Source organism: Callithrix jacchus, chromosome 1 (assembly GCF_049354715.1).
Source record: "Callithrix jacchus isolate 240 chromosome 1, calJac240_pri, whole genome shotgun sequence".
Taxonomy (NCBI): Eukaryota; Metazoa; Chordata; class Mammalia; order Primates; family Cebidae; genus Callithrix; species Callithrix jacchus.
This window is the reverse complement of record NC_133502.1, coordinates 101740358-101760254: the sequence shown is the minus strand read 5'-3', so window position 1 is coordinate 101760254 and position 19897 is coordinate 101740358. Positions and strand designations below refer to the sequence as shown.

The 19897-nt window shown below is 39.2% G+C and overlaps 2 pseudogenes; one reads left to right on the top strand and one right to left on the bottom strand.

The window, feature by feature from the left end:
- Window positions 1–11496, bottom strand: part of LOC118145835 (major vault protein pseudogene) — a 42904-nt pseudogene extending 31408 nt beyond the window's left edge.
- On the top strand, window positions 11380–19612 carry LOC100388028 (F-box only protein 6 pseudogene; annotated as a pseudogene).
- The last annotated feature ends 285 nt before the right edge of the window (window positions 19613–19897 follow it).

Here is a 19897-nt window from a genome sequence, read left to right as displayed (position 1 = left end):
AAATCAATAAATCCAAGAGCTGGTTTTTTGAAAAGATCAACAAAATATACAGACCACTAGCAAGACTGATAAAAAAGAAAAGAGAGAACAACCAAATAGATGCAATAAAAAACGATAAAGGGGAAATCACCACAGATTCCACAGAAATTCAAACCATCATCAGTGAATATTACAAACAACTCTATGCACATAAACTAGTAAACCTGGAAGAAATGGATAAATTCCTGGACTCCTGTGTCCTCCCAAGCCTAAACCAGGAGGAAGCTGAAATTATGAATAGACCAATAACAAGGTCTGAAGTCGAGGCAGCAATTAAGAGCCTACCACACAAAAAAAGCCCAGGTCCAGATGGGTTCACAGCTGAATTCTACCAGACACACAAAGAGGAACTGTTACCATTCCTTCTGAAACTATTCTAAATAATCCAAAAAGAGGGAATCCTTCCCAAATCATTTTATGAGACCAACCTCAACCTGATACCAAAACCCGGCAGAGACTCAACAAGAAAAGAAAACTTCAGGCCAATATCCAGGATAAACATAGATGCAAAAATCTTCAATAAAATACTGGCAAGCCGATTGCAACAGCACATCAAAAGGCTTATCCACCATGACCAAGCAGGATTCACCCCAGGGATGCAAGGCTGGTTCAACATACGCAAGTCTATAAATGTAATTCACCACATAAACAGAACCAAAAACCACATGATGATCTCAATTGATGCAGAGAAGGCCTTTGACAAAATTCAACAGCCCTTTATGCTAAAAACCCTAAATAAACTCGGTATTGATGGAACGGATCTCAAAAATAATAAAAGCTATTTATGACAAACCAACAGCCAGTATCATACTGAATGGGCAAAAACTGGAAGCATTCCCTTTGAAATCTGGCACTAGACAAGGATGCCCTCTCTCACCACTCCTATTCAATATAGTAATGGAAATTTTAGCCAGAGCAATCAGGCAAGAAAAAGAAATAAAGGGTATTCAAATAGGAAGGAGGAAGCCAAATTGTCTCCATTTGCAGATGACATGATAGTATATCTAGAAGACCCCATCGTCTCAGCCCCAAAACTCCTGGAACTGATAAGCAACTTCAGCAAAGTCTCAGGATATAAAATCAATGTGCAAAAATCACAAGCATTCGTCTACACCAATAACAGACTTAAAGAAAGCCAAATCAAGAATGAACTGCCATTCACAATTGCTACAAACAGAATAAAATACCTAGGAATACAACTAACAAGGAAAGTAAGGGACCTCTTCAAGGAGAACTACAAACCACTGCTCAACGAAATCAGAGAGGACACAAACAGATGGAGAAACATTCCATGTTCATGGTTAGGAAGAATCAATATCGTGAAAATGGCCATACTGCCCAAAGTAATTTACAGACTCAACGCTATCCCCATCAAGCCAACATTGACTTTCTTCACAGAACTGGAAAAAACCACCTTGAACTTCATATTGGAACCAAAAGGGAGCCCACATAGCCAAGTCAGTTCTAAACAAAAAGGACACAGTGGGAGGCATCACACTACCAGACTTCAAGCTATACTACAAGGCTACAGTAATCAAAACAGCATGGTACTGGTACCAAAACAGAGATATAGACCAATGGAACAGAACAGAGGCATTGGAGGCAACACAACATATCTACAACCATACAGTCTTTGATAAACCTGACAAAAACAAGCGATGGGGAAAGGATTCCTTGTTTAATAAATGGTGTTGGGAAAACTGGCTAGCCATGTGCAGAAAGCAGAAACTGGACCCCTTCCTGACACCTTACACTAAAGTTAACTCCAGATGGATTAAAGACTTAAACATAAGACCTGGCATCATAAAAACCCTAGAAGAAAATATAGGCAAAACCATTCAGGACATAGGAGTAGGCAAGGACTTCATGACCAAAACACCAAAAGCATTGGCAACAAAAGCCAAAATAGACAAATGGGACCTAATGAAACTTCACAGCTTCTGCACGGCAAAAGAAACAGTCACTAGAGTGAATCGGCAACCAACAGAATGGGAAAAAATTTTTGCAGTTTACCCATCTGACAAAGGGCTGATATCAGAATTTACAAAGAACTCAAACAGATTTACAGGAAAAAAACAAACAAGCCCATTCAAAAATGGGCAAAGGATATGAACAGACACTTTACAAAAGAAGATATACATGAGGCCAACAAACATATGAAAAAATGCTCATCATCACTGGTCATCAGAGACATGCAAATCAAAACTACATTGAGATACCATCTCACGCCAGTTAGAATAGCAATCATTAAAAAATCTGGAGACAACAGATGCTGGAGAGGATGTGGAGAAATAGGAACACTTTTACACTGTTGGTGGGAGTGTAAATTAATTCAACCATTGTGGAAGACAGTGTGATGATTCCTCAAAGACCTAGAAAGAGAAATTCCATTTGACCCAGCAATCCCATTACTGGGTATATATCCAAAGGACTATAAATCGTTCTACTATAAGGACACATGCACACTAATGTTCATTGCAGCACTGTTTACAATAGCAAAGACCTGGAACCAACTCAAATGCCCATCGATGATAGACTGGACTGGAAAAATGTGGCACATATACACCATGGAATATTATGCAGCCATCAAAAATGATGAGTTCGTGTCCTTTGTAGGGACATGGATTAATCTGGAGAACATCACTCTCAGCAAACTGACACAAGAGCAGAAAATGAAATATCGCATATTCTCACTCATAGGTGGGTGACGAACAATGAGAACTCATGGACACAGGGAGGTGAGCACTACACACTGGGGTCTATTGTGGGGAATAGGGGAGGGACAGCGTGGGGGGGAGCTGGGGAGGGATAGTCTGGGGAGAAATGCCAGATGTGGGTGAAGGGGAGGAAGACAGCAAATCACACTGCCACGTGTGTACCTATGCAACTATCTTGCATGTTCTGTACATGTACCCCAAAACCTAAAATGCAATTAAAAAATAAGAAATAAAAGACAGCAATAACTGACTTAAACTAGCATTGAAATGATCAACATTACAGCACAAAGGTGTTGAGTTTGACTAAATATAGAGACATTTCTAACAGTTACAGCTGCTCAAAAATTAAATAGTATGCCTTACAGTGTGGTCTATTCCTTGTAACTGAATTTGTTTCAGCAGGGCCATTGGACCTGTTATCAACAGGATTCCCATAGAAAGTGGAGGACTCATTGTTTACGTCTTCCATAACATTGACTTTCTTTCTTTGTGTTTGACTGAAATGACAAAGGCATTTTTAGACACAAAGGGACAGAAACTGCTCAATGAATTTTGCATAGTATTTTTCCTCTTAAATTCAGGGCCAAAAATGTCTACATTTAGCCTGTTACACTTCAGTGCTCTGTGGAACTCCTCTGTGGTCAGAGCACCCCTGAGCCCTATAGCATGTGTTATTTTTCCCATCATTGGGCAAATGACAGAAGAATCATAACTTATTAGTTCCATCAATTCCCCACCTCCCCAACACACATACACAATTATTGCATTGCTCTACTAGGGCATAATAAGAGCCATTTGGAAATTTTCTCAAACATTCCCCATAAGAGTTTTGTCTCCCTCTTAAGGAAGGACAATGAGTAATACTTGTTGAGTACTAAGCAATATGGCCAAGAGCTTCAGACACTTTCATTTCATTCATAACAACACTCTGAAGTCGTGTCAACATGGCCATTTAATAAATAAAAAATCTGAGACCCAGAGAGGTTAAGTCAAATTCACAAAGTTGCACCACAAATAACTACTGAAGCTAGATGTCAGACCTAGATTTAGAAGGGCCAAAACTTTGGCCCATTTCCCTATTCCACAATTTCTCTCTTCTGGAGTGCTTTGCTTAACTTTAGACCAAATGCTTTTAAAAGCTTCACACGGCTTCACACAAACTGCTATTCTGTTATTAAATCACTCTAAGCAATGGTGTTTTGACCCTTCCTGGAAAAATCTCTAAAAAAGTCTTAGTGCCAGCTTTTCATGTTTTCACTGCACTTCCACAACAAATTCAGTACATGGCTGGAACATACATGAAATGAATACTAAATCTTCTCGAAGACTTACTCTTATTTTACCCTTTGAGGTGCCAAATGACCAGACTTTGGAATCTCTTACATTCTAAATGTTCCTCCAGACCTATTGAGAACTCTAGCAAATAAATGTGTTATCATAAACCAGGAAATGAAGACTTGCCTTTTAAAATATTCTGCATCTCTAATCATAAAATTGTTTCTTCAATAATTTTTTGCACGAAAAAATCATTAGACTGCATATGACCTAAAGGAAAAACTCCTGTTCCCTGAAAACTAAAGTGAAAAGGAATGCGGTCGTGCAGGCAGAGAACTGGTAGTGAACACCTCGACTGCAGAAAATTCATCCACATCCATCAGCTGTCGGAGCCAGTGCCCTAAGAGAGAACTGACATAAAATTACACAAGAAGTTATGAGGCTCAAGACACTAAAGATCTTCTTGGGAAGAAAATCGTTTTTCATCTTCAGCTGACCCCAAGAAAAGAGGAGGTGGAGTAAAACCCAGGAGATGACAGTCCGAGCAACTGAGGCAGGGTTCCAGTGTAGTGGGAGTGAGAACAAGGTATATTTTTTTGAAAATTGAACATCTGCATAGATTCTGCTGAAATTAAAATGAATGGCTCTTGTTCAGCTAGTATTTCAGGAGCTCCTACATGCTCCTCATGGGGAAAAGAGTGCCCAGATCATTGATCTAGCATCAGAGCCGCTAGTGGTAGATTAGACTACAGAGCAAGTCTCACTGTCAGGCCAAACTCACAGGTGGTTTTGAACATAAGACCTCTGTTCGTATGCTGTCAGAAGACTCATGAATTTAACAGAACCAGTGCCAGGAATTGAGACCAAGAGAAGAAAGAAATGGAGAATAAGCAGCATTCGGTGGTAATATCTTAGTGTTCAGAGGAGAGTATTTTATATTCTCAACTAAGGCATTCAAAAAAGAAATGAACCTTGGCTTCTATCTTATGCCATATATAAAGTTAATTTGAGAAATTATGATGCTTTTAGAAGAAAACATAGGAAACATTTTTTGCAAAATGAAAAACTTTCTTGGATAAGACACAAAAACATAAGTTATAAAAATCACAAGCCACAGGCACAAAACGATGTGTATTCTCTCCAAGACAATGTCCAATACAAGCTGTCTTCTCTATGAAGACTTATTTTTGTTTTCATTTGAACAAACACCATACACACACACACACACACACATGCACGGTGATATTTTCTTCCTCTTGATTCCTGTTTCAATTATTACGTGAGTTAATTTAAAATAAGCACATATTTATGATAGCACACAGTGCTATCATATTTATTGTATAGAATTCCTTATCGTCTGCCAGAAGTGTTGTATGAGTAAATGTTTGCCAACCAGCTCTCTAGAGGAAAAAGCCCTGATACATAACATTTACCAATTTCTTTGCTGTAAATGCTCCATCACAGCCTATTTCAAGCTAGCAGCATGAAGTCATTGAATGCATAGTTAGAAATCCCATGATTGGCATGTGTGTGAGCCAGCACAAGCTGCTTTCAGCATATCCCTGGTTGTTTGTCTCTTAAATCTGTAAGAAATCCCTGGTAGTATAATTGAATATAACATGTCTCCATTTTCCCATTTTGTACAAGTAGGTGAACATACTCAAAAGTGTAACTTTCGTAGAGAAGAATTGAGTGTTAAGCTCTATTTAATGTTTAGGAACCCAGAGTGGATGTTTGCAGAATGTATCTTCAACATCCATATCCTCTTCTAGAAATAGCCTCTGTTTTCTCTTTTGGGACTCATCCCTACCTCACTTTCCATACACAGTTCTAAGATTAAGCTTCTCACCCATCTCAGGAGCAGAATATGGGACCAAGACCAATCTCCATATCATATTCTCTATCCACAGTGATTGGTTCAGGGATGGCATGTGATTCAACAACAACATTAAGATGCAGTGAGACCTCTGATGAAAATACTGAGAAATGATGGAGAATTTGTTCTCAGGGACTTGAACTTGTGAGAATATACAATCTGGAGATGCCAGCGTCTTCCATCTTGCCATCACATGATGCCTGTAAATGATTCAAATCTGATAGAGAAAGAGAAGAATTATGATGGCAATGTTTGAGTTCTGAATTTGAAAGTGTCAAAAGCAAAACCAGCCTTAGATCTTGTATTTCCATGAGCCAGTAACTGTCTTTTTTCTTAAGCCAATTTATGTTGGTTTTCCTCTGATATATAGCAAAAAAAAAAAATCCAATAATTCAGAAACAGTGGGAATGAATAAATTGGTCTGTATGTAGAGCATGGTACTAGTTTCACAGTTCTGTGCATTGGTCAAGATTTATTAATCTGTCCAACAAAAAGAGTGAATTTTATTGCATGCAAGCTAAAAATAAATAAATTTGTTGGAAAGTTAAATACAAATAAATGTCTGAATCAAGTTTGAGGTGCTGGAACGAAAACATCTTTCTGTAGGAGTCATTTTTCCTATTTTAGTCTCAATCACTCATATGTAGTCAAGCTTTTGCATCCAACTTCCTTTTTTCCCTTGAACTACTATCTCTCAAATAATTCAACAATGATATAAAAAATACACTAACCTAAAAATTTCACAAGATCAAGGGGTAAGTCCCAGAAGAACCTGTCTCTTCTGGGAAGAGAAGCTCAGCCAACAACACTGCACTATTCCTTTAAAAACCACAATGCTTAACCAAACTTTGACCTTAAGTTGTTGCCTGGGTTTTTGTCCCTATTATTCCCTAATTAATTTTTTAAAAGATAGGCATTTCAATGGTTACATTGAGCTTAATCACCCCAAAAATATCTTTTTTCATTTTTAAGATTTTGCAACTTTGAGCCTACATGCATCACCGGAGAAAAACACTGGCTCTATCTTTAAAAAGAGAAAGAGAAAGAAAAGAAGAGAAGGTTGACAAAAAAATGGATACAGTAAGGTATAGGGGCAGAAAGTGGTATATTTCTTGGAAAATCGATGGATACATGGAGTGTTAGTGGTTGACCTCAGCATGGAGAGGGCAGACCCTTCCTTCTTCATGACCCATCTTCAACTCATATTATTCTCCGAGAGTACAACGCCCCATTTCCTTCACAGAGCAGGGTCACAACACAATAAAAACAGAGGAAGAAAAGAAAAACAAGGGGATACAGGGCCATTTTTCCAGGATCTCAGAAATAGAGCTGAGCATTTCTATAACACTTTAGTAGAGACAGAAGGATGCCTAATGTTTTTTCATGAGTTTCAGTTTCTATTTCCCTAAAATATTTCCATATTACTCATGCCACAAGCCAAAGAAACAAAGGCACTGTCTGTCTGTTTTCCAATACCACATGATAAAGAATCTAAAGTTCATCAGATCCTTAGAGAATTCCAAGGTGTTATAAAGGTGATCCAAACTAGAGCCATCTTAAGAGAAATGGGAATGACGTTTACACTCTTATCATTTCACTGATTCTTGACTCAAAAATCCAAAGATGGCTCCCTACTGTAAATGGTTACTGTGAAATCTCCAAACAGAACTCACTGCCACTATTTCTATAAATAAGATGTTATTTCTACTTCCTCCCTAACCTAAAGTCCCTGTTCTTTCCCTCTCAGAAGAAAACTAAGTAACAAAATACTCATATCCTCTCAAGACTCCTGTGCTAATTATTACCTACCAGAAATACTTTATTCAACACCTATTCAATTTTATAAACAGTGTAGGTCATAAAATTGAAATTTTTAAATTCTTTCTTTTAACAATTAGTAAAATCTCTTCTATGTGTGTACCATGAGAACAAAGAAACCCAAAATAATACACAAGCTATAGCAATATTATTCTTCTAAGCAGAGATAAATTGGGTATTACTTTACCTTTTTCATTGTATATTGACAAATTATGCATTTATGATGTACAAAGTATTTTCTTTTCTTTTTTTACTGTACTTTAGGTTCTGGGGTACATGTGCAGATTATGCAGGATTGTTGCATAGGTATACACATGGCAATATGGTTTGCTGCCTCCATCCCCCCATCACCTACATCTGGCATTTCTCCCCATGTTATCCCTCCACAACCTTCCCACCCCCATGCTGCCCCTCCCTTGCCCCCCCAACAGACTCCAGTGTGTGATGCTCCCCTCCCTTTGTCCCTGTGTTCTCATTGTTCAACACCTGCCTATGAGTGAGAACATGCAGTGTTTCTCTGTTCTTGTGTCAGTTTGCTGAGAATAATGGTTTCCAGATTCATCCATGTCCCTACAAAGGGACATGCATAGTATCCCATGTAGTATATGTGCCACATTTTCCTTGTCCAGTCTAACATCGATGGGCATTTGAGTTGGTTCCAGGTCTTTGCTATTGTAAACAGTGCTGCAATAAACACACGTGTGCATGTGACTTTATAACAGAATGATTTATAATCCTTTGGGCATATACCCAGTAATGTGATTGCTGGGTCAAATGGAATTTCTATTTCTAGGTCTTTGAGGAAGCACCACACTGTCTTCCACAATAGTTGAACTAGTTTACACTCCCACCAACAGTGTAAAAGTGTTCCTATTTCTCCACATTCTCTCCAGCATCTGTTGTCTCCAGATTTTTTAATGATCGCCATTCTAACTGGCGTGAGATGGCATCTCAATGTAGTTTTGATTTGCATTTCTCTAATAATCCGTGATGAGCATTTTTTCATATGTTTGTTGACCTCATAGATGTCTTCTTTTGTAAAGTGTCTGTTCATATCCTTTACCCACTTTTGGATGAGCTTGTTTGTTTTTCTCTTATAAATCTGTTTTAGTTCTTTGTAAATTCTGGATATTAGCCCTTTGTCAGATGGGTAGATTGCAAAAAATGTTTTTCCCATTCTGTGAGTTGCCAATTCACTCTAATGATTGTTTCTTTTGTCGTGCAGAAGCTGTGGAGTTCGATTAGGTCCCATTTGTCTATTTTGGCTTTTGTTGCCAATGCTTTTTGTGTTTTAGTCATGAAGTCCTTGCCTATGCCTATGTCCTGAATGATTTTGCCTAGGTTTTCTTCTAGGGTTTTTATGATGTTAGGTCTTATGTTAGTATTATTTTTGAATACACTTTGTAATCATTAAATTAAGCTAATAAACATATATATCACCTCAAATGTTTAAAAATTTTGTGATTAAAACATACATTCTCTTAGTGGTATTAAAATTTACAGTACTCAATTATTAGCTATATTCAACATGCTGTGCTATATTTTAACTTTCTGATAAAAAAATGACAGAGACAAAAAATTTTCCTCTACCCTCTTAGGTTTAGTACCTGGGGGCCTGCAAATTAGACTACCAAAAGAAATATTTACAGGAAAAAGAGTCACACAATTTTTATTGATCTCTTCTGTGAACACAAATTCAGAGAAAAGTAAGTGAAACGCAAATAAGTAGCTAGTCTCAGGGACTTATACCATTTTAACAAAGGGGGTTTGGGCTTCAATAGATGATAAATTGTGGGGAAGTGACTAGGGCAAAAGGAAAATGGGGAGAAACTAATATAAGAATTATTTGAATAAAGTTTGTTTATGCAGACTCATCTCATTGCCAACTCTTCATCTCTGATGATAAGAGTTACTCTCTGGTCCAGGAAAAGAAGAAACGCCTTCACAAAGGAAAATTTATGTCCTGCTTTTAGGAAGAACGGCAGAGGGCAGAGAATTCTTCCTTCATGTATTGACTTTCAATTTCCTTCAGCTCAACATAACCCTTATGCCAGAGTGGCATGTCTCAGGGTGACATATGCTGATTACCTCAAAAATCTTTCTAAAAAATATGATACTCATGTGAAACAAAATTTAATTTTTTCCTAAAAACAAATGCAACCCTAAGAATGCCCATTAATACATTGTACAATAATATAGATTAACTGTGATTGCTCACTTCTTTATTTTCCTAGAAACCATGTTGGAAAACAGAAAGAATATAGGCTTTGGAGTCTTACAGACTTGAGTAGAATTCTAATTCTAGAACTGCAAGTAGTTATGTGACCTTAACCATATTTCTTAATTCCTCTGAAGTTAGTGCCTTGATCTGGAAATTAGAGCAATATGCTTTCCTTTTAGGAAATGCTAAGGAAGACTACATAGGTAATGTGGATGTCATAAAAAATAATGACCAGAGAATATAATACATTGATTAAGTTGGTGGGCCTTTTAAAAAAATTAAATAGGGTATCAGTAAAATCAGAATGTATTACTGTAAGGTTTCAGATGTAAGGTTTAGAGGTGGTTACAGGTGTTTATCTTTATGCCAAATGGCCTCAGATTTTCTTCTCAGTGAGCTTTGGTGATTTTTTCAATGATTTTCTATTTCTGCTTTATAAGCCGTTTTTGTTTTGCTTGTTGCTTTGTAGGTGCGTGTGCTACATTATATTAATCTCAGGTCTTTATTGGAGGATATACATAAATGTCCTTACCATGGCTTCATGGCAGAGAAAACATTTTCCCACCTCCTGATTTTTCAGTGTGACCACATGCTTTGCTTTGGTCAAAGGATTTAAGAGATGTTTTATAAGCAGAGGTCTGAAGTTGAGCAGTTCCACTTGCTTACTTGCACACCAGCCTTTTCATGAAAAGGAAAAGACTCAGCAACTAGTTCAAAGGAAATAACACAAGGAGCAAATCTTTACCCAACCTGCAGCTTGTAGACAAGCCCAGCATAAATCAGCTAAACCCCAACCAACATGCAGATATATTAGCAAAAAATAAATGCTTATTTTGAGAAGCCATTGAATTTGGAGTTCCCACACAACTTTATTGAGCAGGAAATAATAAATGTAGTGTCCTCAAATCTTAAGGTTTTATCTCATTGGATGACTATAAACTTTCCTAGACAATACATTTTCATTAGCAACAACATGGCAGGCTCTACCAGGCTTCCCACACTACGTGTATACCAAATCACCTTCTTTTTGCCCTTTGGCTTTTTATCTTTATTTTTGTATTTCTCCATAAGTTATTGGGGTATTGGGGTACGAGTGGTATTTTGTTACATGAATAAGTCCTTTAGTGGTGATGTGTGAGATTTTGGTGCACTCATCACCTGCGCAGTATACACTGAACCATATTCGTAGTCTTTTATCCCTCGGCCCCCTCCCACTCTTCCCCCCAAGTACCCAAAGTCCTGTTATATCATTCTTATTACTTTGCATCCCCATAGCTTCATTTCAAATTCATTTATTTCTGCTCTGATCCTTATTCTTTCTTTCCTTACCCTAATTTTGGGTTTGGTTTGCCATTGCTTTCCTAGTTCTTAAAGGTGCATCGAGACTGAGCTTCAGGACACGCAGGCCCGCCGCCGCCAGGGCCCAAGCCCCAGGGACCCCAGCAATCTCCAAGTGGACTCTGGCCTGACACCCAAAGCATCCCAGTCAGGTGTTGTGGGGGCTTCCCCTTGGGTTCTTTCATCACATCTGACTTCCAGGCGAAAGCCATGGATGCTCCCCACCCCACCGCAGCCCTGGCCAGCATTAACGAGCTGCCAGAGAACATCCCGCTGGAGCTGTTATTGCACGTGCCCGCCCGCCAGCTGCTGCTGAACTGCCGCCCCGTCTGCAGCCTCTGGCGGGACCTCATTGACCTCATGATCCTCTGGAAGAGCAAGTGTCTGCGAGACGGCTTCATCCCCAAGGACTGGGACCAGCCTGTGGAGGACTGGAAGATCTGCTACTTCCTAAGGAGCCTGCAGAGCAACCTCCTGCACGACCCATGTGCCGAAGAAGGTATGTTAGCATGGCAAATCATTACCAAAGGTGGCGACAACTGGAAGGTGGAGAGCCTCCCTGGAGCCCATGGGACAGATTTTCCTGACCACAAAGTCAAGAAGTATTTTGTCACGTCTTACGAGATGTGCCTCAAGTCCCAGCTGGTGGACCTTGTAGCCAAGGGCTACTGGAAGGAGCTACTGGACACGTTCAGGCCAGACATCACAGTTAAGGACTAGTTTGCCGCCAGAGCCGACTGTGGCTGCACCTACCAACTCAACGTGTACCTGGCCTCGGCTGACTACTTCGTGTTGGATTCCTTCGAGCCCCCACCTGTGACCATTGAACAGTGGAACGATGCCGCATGGACAGAGTTCTCCCACACCTTCTCGGACTACCCTCCAGGTGTCTGCTACATCCCCTTCGGGCACGGGGGCCAGGACACCCAGTACTGGGCAGGCTGGTACGGGCCCCGAGTCACTAACAGCAGCATCGCTGTCAGCCACAAGATGACCAGGAACCCGGCCTCCTCCGAGGCTCAGCCTGGGCAGACCCAATCGCCCTACAAAGTTGTTCTCCCAATCTGACAGCCGTCCATCCTGTGTCCAGGTCAGCCAGAGGTTGGGGTGGGCAGTGAAGTCCGTGTATCAGGGGCTTCTGCCCCCGGTTCAACCCTACCAGCTTGTGAAAACTTAATGTACTGTCACATCGCTCTGAAAAAAAAAAAAATGGGGCCACGGTGGCTCCAGCCAGTTGTCCTGGCGCTTGAAGAGGCGAGGCTATAAGTTCAAGGCCAACCTGAGCAACATAACAAGCGCTCATTGATTAACAAAACAAAGAAAAAGAAAAAAAAGGAGGTGGGGCTGGGCGCGGTGGCTCACGCCTGTAATCCCAGCATTTTGGGAGGCCAAGGCGGGTGGATCACAAGGTCAAGAGATCGAGACCATCCTGGTCAACATGGTGAAACCCCATCTCTACTAAAAACACAAAAAATTAGCTGGGCATGGTGGCGCGTACCTGTAATCTCGGCTACTCAGGAGGCTGAGGCAGGAGAATTGCCTGAACCCAGGAGGCGGAGGTTGCGGTGAGCCGAGATCGCGCCATTGCACTCCAGCCTGGGTAACAAGAGCGAAACCCCGTCTTAAAAAAAAAAAAAAAAAAAAAAAAAAAGGTGCATCATTCAGTTTTTTTATTTGAAGTTTTTTTCTTTTATTTATGTATTTTTCTCTAAGTTGTTGAGGTACAGGTGGTATTCGATTGCATGAGTAAGTTCTTTAGTGGTGATCTGTGGAATTTTGGTGTACCCATCACCTGAGCAGTGCACCATATCTGTAGTCTTTTATCCCCTGTCTTCTTCCCACCTTTCCCCCAAGTCCCCAACGTCCATTGTATCATTCTTATGCCTTTGCATTCTCATAGCTTGACTCCCACATAGTGAGAACATACAATGTTGTATCTTTCCAGGAATGTATCCACCTCTTCTAGGTTTTCTAGTTTATGTGTGTAAAGGTGTTCATAGTAGCCCTGAATGATCTTTTATATTTTAGTGGTGTCAGTTGTAATATCTCCTGTTTCGTTTCTCAGTGAGGTTATTTAGATTTCCTCTCTTCTTTTCTCGATTTTGCTAACACTCAGTCAAGCTTATTTATCTTTTCAAAGAACCAGCTTTTTGTTTCGCTTATCTTTTGTGTTTTTGTTGTTGTTGTTTCAACTTCATTTAGTTCTGTGCTGATTTGGTCACTTCCTTTCTTCTGCTAGGTTTGAATTTGGTTTGTTTTTATTGGTTAGTTCTTTTACATGTGATCTTAGATTGTCTCTCCGTACTCTTTCAGACTTTTTGATGTAGGCATTTAGGGCTATAGACTTGCCTGTTAGTGCTGCCTTTGCTGTATCCCAGGGGTTTTGATATGTTGTGTCATTACTGTCATTCTGTTTGATACATTGTGTCATTACTGTCATTCTGTTCAAAGAATTTCTTAATATCCATCTTGACTTTGTTTTTGACCCAATGCTCATTTAGGAGCAAGTTAATTTCCATGTATTTGCATGATTTTGAAGGCTCCTTTTGGAGTTGATTTTCAGTTTTACTCTACTGCGGTCTGAGAGAGTGCTTGATATAATTTCAATTTACTAAAATTTATTGAGGCTTGTTTTATGGCTATCATATGATCTATCTTGGAGAAAGTTGCACACCCTGTTGAATAGAATGTGTACTCCATGGTTGTTCAATGAAATCTTCTATATATATCTGTTAAGTCCATTTGTTCCAAGGTATAGTTTAAATCCATTGTTTCTTTTTTGACTTTGTGTCTTATGACCTGCCTAGTGCTGTCAGTGGAGTATTGAAGTCCCCTGCTATTATTGTGTTGGTATCTCGTTTCTTAGGTCTATTAGTAATTGTTTAATAAATTTGGAAGCTTGAGTGTTAGGTGCATATATGTTTAGGATTGTGACATTTTCCTGTTGGACAAAGCCTTTTACCATTATATACTGTCCCTCTTTGCCTCTTTTAATGGCTATTCTTTAATTTTTTTTTCTAATATAATAATAGCTACTCCTGCTCGCTTTTGGTGTCCATTTGCATGAAACGCCTTTTTCCACCCTTTTCCTATAAGTTTATGTGAGTCCTTATGTGTTAGGTGAGTCTCTTGAAGGCACCATATAGTTGGTTGGTGAGTTCTTATCCATTCTATGGTTCTGTATCTTTTAAGTGGAGCATTTAAGCTATTTACATTCAATGTTCTACTGAAATATGAGATACTGTTGCTTTCATTGTGCTCTTTTTTCCCCTGTGTACTTTTTGTTTTTGCTTTTTAACTTATATTTTTTGTGTTATAGGTCCTCTGCAATTTATGCTTAAAGAGGTTCTGGTGTATTGTTTCCAGGATTTGCCTTAAGATTTAGAGTTCATTTTAGCAATTCTTTCAGTAGTGGTTTGGTAATGGTGAATTATCTCAGCATTTGTTTGTCTGAAAATGACTGTATCTTTCCTTCATATATGATACTTAGTTTCTCAGGAAACAAAGTTCTTAGCTGATAATTGTTTAGTTTGAGGAGACTTCAGATAGGTCCCCAATTTCTTCTAGCTTGTAGGGTTTCTGCTAAGAAATCTGCTGTTAATCTGATAGGTTTTCCTTTATAAGTTACCTGGTGCATCTGTCTCACAGCTCTTAAGATTATTTCCTTCATCTTGACTTTGGATAACCTGATGACAATGTGCCTGGGTGAAGATCTTTTTGCAATGAATTTCCCAGGTGTTTTCTGTGCTTCTTGTGTTTGGATATCTATATCTCCTACAAGGCCAGGAAGTTTTCCTCGATTATTCCCCCAAATACGTTTTCCAGGCTTTTAGAATTCTCTTCTTCCTCAGGTATACTGATTATCCTTAGGTTTGGTCATTTAACATAATCCCTGACTTCTTGGAGGTTTTGTCCATAGTTTCTTATGCTTTTTTCTTTGTCTTTTTTGGATTGGGTTAATTCGAAGTCCTTGTTTTCGAGCTCTGAATTTCTTTCTTCTACTTGTTAATTTCTGTTGCTGAGACTTTCCAGAGCAGTTTGCATTTCTAAAAGTATGCACAAAGTTTCCTACATTTTTTATTACTTTTTCTTTAAGCTATCTATTTCCATGAATATTTCTCCCTTCACTTCTTGTATCATTTTTTGGATTTCCTTGCACTGGGCTTCACCTTTTTCTGGTCCCTCCCTGACTAGCTTAATAACTAACCTCCAGAATTCTTTTTCAGGCAAATCGGGAATTTCTTCTTTGTTTGGATCCATTGTTGGTGAACTACTGTGATTTTTCAGGGATGTTGAAGAGACTTGTTTTGTCATATTATCAGTGTTGGTTTTCTGGCTCCTTCTCATTGGAGTAGTCTCTGTCAAAGGGAAGGTCTAGGGCTGCAGTCCATTGTTCAGATTATTTTGTCCCATGGGGTGTTCCCTTGATGTAGTACTCTCCCCATTTTCCTATGGATGTGAGCTGAAACACAGTGATTGCTGTCTTTCTTCTTGGTCTAGCTACCCAGTAAGTCTGCCCAGTTCCAGGCTGGTACTGGAGGTTCCTGCATAGAATCCAGTGATGTAAACTGTTTATGGATCTCTCACTGTAGGTACCAGCACCTGTTCTGGTGGAGGTGGTGGAGGATGCAGTGGACTCCATGGGGTTCCTTACCTTTGGTGGTTTAATGCTGTATTTTTGTGCTAGTTGGCTGCCTGCCAAGAGGTGGCACTTTCTCGAAAGCATCAGCTTTAGCAGTGTGGAGAGGGATCAGCAGTGGGCAGGGCCCTAGAACTCCCAAGATTATATGTCCTTTATCTTCTACTACCAGTGTGGATAGGAAAGGACCACCAGGTGGGAGTGGGACTAGGCATGTTGGAGCTCACACTTTGCTTGGGCAGGTCTTGCTGAGTTTGCTGTGGGTGGTGCGGGTGGATTCAGAGGTCATTGGAGTTGTGTACCTAGGAGGATTATGGCTGCCTCTGCTGAGTCACACAGGTTGTCAGGGATGTAGGGAAAAGCCAGCAGTCACAGGCCTCACCCAGCTCCCACGCAATCTGAAGGGAAGGGCCGGTCTCACTCCCACCCTGCCTACCCCCAGTAGTCCCAGTCTGTTTTGGGCAGAGGGTAATGGACTTGAAAACTTGCCTGAGGCTATCTGCTTCCCTGCTGAGAGATAAAAGGGCTTTAGTGCTTCCCCTGCCTGTGAAGTCTGCATCCCCAATTCCAATCCAGCCCTGAGTTCTGACCAGGAGGCTTCTCACCCCATTCAAATTGTTACAAGGTTCAACTAGAGAATTCTTTCTCCCTGTGAAGTTTAACCCCTGCTCCTCTGGCTACCCTCCAATGGATCCCTGTGGTGCCAGCCGGAATGGGCTGCTTGGGGACAGTGAGCTCCCAGGGCCTTTCTGCTGCTTTCTCCATGCCTGTATTTCAGTCAGCTCTCTGACTTGACTCAGCTCCAGGTAAAGTCAGAAACTTCTTCTGCAAACAGACCTTCAGCTTCTCCAGCAGGGGTGTGTGTTCAGGAGAGGAGGGTCTCCCTTTCTCACTTCTGCAGCTGGGGCACTCATAGTATTTGGGGTGTCTCTTGGGTCCTGCAGGGGCAGTCTGCTTCCTTTGGAGGGTCTGTGGGTCCTCTCAGGATTGCTGGTTTGTTCTTGCATTCAATCTGGAGCTAAAATTCACAATGCAAGCCTCCACAGGCTGCTCTGTCCAGAATTGCAATCTGGTCCCGCCTCCCATCCGCCATTATCCCCGCCCTGCCCCCACCTTCTTTTTTGATGTTACTAATTGCTGGGAGATTTTTAAACAGACAAACATGTTCGAATTGTGTGAAAAATAAGGATTAAACAGGTCAGATTTTTTAAAAAGAGTCTAAAATAGTGCTGTCAAGTGGAAACATATGTGAGCCAAATATGGAATTTTTAAATTTCTATTAGCCAATTTTTAAAAGTATTTTAAAAAGCTGAAATTAATTTTAATGCTGTATTTTAACCTAATATATCTAAAATATAATTATATTCAATATGTAATTAATAAAGCTTTTAATGAGATATTTTACACTCATTTTTCATTAATGCATTCAAACCAGTGTGCATTTTACATTTTAGCACATCTCTATCCAAACCAGGCACATTTCAAGTGCTCAGTGGCCACATATGGCTAGTGTGGCTATCATATTGTACACCACATGTCTAAAACATTTTCGTAAGAAGCAAAATGAAGAGACTTTTGTGCAGAGATTTTTTATCTACTAAAACCACTCAAAGACCTATTTTTTTGGCTTACTTCTGCATAATTGGATGGACTCCCTATGAACAGAGGTTGTCCTGTATTTGGCAGCATTTTGTGTTCTAACCTCAAACTAGAATTCATTTATCATTTTACCCACAGTTTAATTTTCATTAATTTCTTAGTTTTTTCAAAAAACACAATTACCATATTATAGATGTCCCTATGAGCCTTTTTCAAAACTATTGGAAACAAATTGGATACAAATGATTAACAGTTATTTCCTTTGCTTTGTTAAAATCTATAAATAATTCTTAACAACTAGCTTCTCTGTAGAACATACTTTTATAGCAGAAAATATCTGTGCATGATAAGGTTGTGGGAAGAATATTTACAGTATAAAAGAGCCACTCCAAATGTTCATAAAAGAAAAACAATTTGAGTTGGACCAAAAACAAAAATCAAAACAAAAATATCAGGATGACTCTATCAGATATGATCCAGAAAGTCTACAAAAAATCAGAGAGTAGATAAGAAAATAAATGAGGACACCAGGAACTTTTTTAAACCTTTCCTTTTTTGGCCTAATTTGCAGTTATTTTCACTGAAATAAGTTTTATTCCATTTCTTGCAGGATGATTTTTATATCTTATTTAGGGTTGTTAGTACTAAGGAGGAAAAAACATAGAGTCAACAGAAAACTATGTGATACTAAAAGACCTTCACATTTTTGACCTATTTTCAAGATTCTATGATGCATGTATCAATACATGCCTTCATTAATTTCAGGTTTTTCACATTCTGTCTTTTTCTTTATCTATTTATATAAAAATAATTAGCACTGATAAATAGAGAGAGAATAATTAAATAGATGGAGAAAGTGGGAAAGACCATTCCATAAAAAGTAAAAAGCTGAAGGAAATGAAAAATAAACAACTCTTCTTAGATTCATTAAAGAAATCAGTACACAGGGCAAACCGCTGTCCCCAAATTGGAGAGAGAAACAGGTGGAAATAGAGAATCACAACTTACCAGAGCAGAAACCTCTTCAAGACCCAGTGCAGGAGTAGGAAAAGCTGAACTGAATTGATTCATTGACAGAGATTAAGTGTGGATAAATCTCATAGTTAAAAATTCCAGGGGAACCCAGTCCTGGAAGTCCCCCATGCTTTTGAGAGTTTTGCCTTGGGAGCTCATACAAATTCTCATAGTAAATAAGGGAGAAAAACTGTCCCCATGTTTCTGTCAATGGAAGGGAGAAAGGAGCTATTTCAAAACTCCAGAGCACTCTGCTCTTCTTAAGGAAGCCTATCCTCTGGATAAACTACCTAAACACAGCCTAATGAGCTAGAGTTTTTTTTAGAGACTAACTGATGTGGAGGGAGAGAAATATTCAACTCCAGTCCACTCTAGCCATTCTATCTCACCAAAGGTGGGCAAAAGGAACTGAGAAACAATTGTAAAGAGCACAGTCCAGGGGCACAGGCCCATGAAAACACTGAGGCCTAATCATAGGACTTCCTCACTCCCAGCACCTTACCACCACATTATGGAAGGCCTATTTAAAGCAGTCTTTTTGAATAGTCATTCCTTTGTATTCATGGGGTATTGGTTTCAGGATCTCCCGTAGATACCAAAATCTTCACATGCATAAGTCCCTGATATAAAATTGTGTAGTGTTTGCATATAACCTCTACATATACTCCCATATGCTTTAAATCATCTCTAATTCAACATAAATGCTATCTAAAGAGTTGTTATATTACATTGTCTGGGGAATTATGACAAGGAAAAAAGGTCTGTGCAAATTTGGTATAGACACAATTTTATTTTTTAATATTTTCCATCTATGGTTGATTTAATCCACATATATGTAGAGCTGACTCTACAGCATACTTGGCTATCAAGAAAAAATTACAAGGCATACCAAAATGCAATAAAACATAGTTTAAAGAAACAAAGAAGGCATCAGAACCAGACAATGTAGGGATGTTAGCATTACGAGACCAGGAATTTAAAACAACTATGATCAGTATGCTAGAGCATCAATAGATAAAGTAGACATGAAAGAACTGGTAGGCAAAATAAGCAGAGAAATGAAAAATCCTAGGGAAAAAGAGAGAGAATAATTAAATAGATGGAGCAAGTGGGAAAGACCCACTTGCTCCATCTATTTATACTCTGTTTTGCTAGAGATCAAAAACAGAGTGACAGAAATAAAGAATGCCTTTGTTGGGCTCATTAGTAGACTGGACACAGCTGAGGTAAGTCTCTGAAGTTAAGAAAATCTAAATAAAAACCTCCAAAACTAAAGAGCAAGAAGAATAAAGACTAAAAAAAAAAACAACAGAATAGCATATCCAAGAATTGTGGGAAAACTAAAAACATATATGTAATGA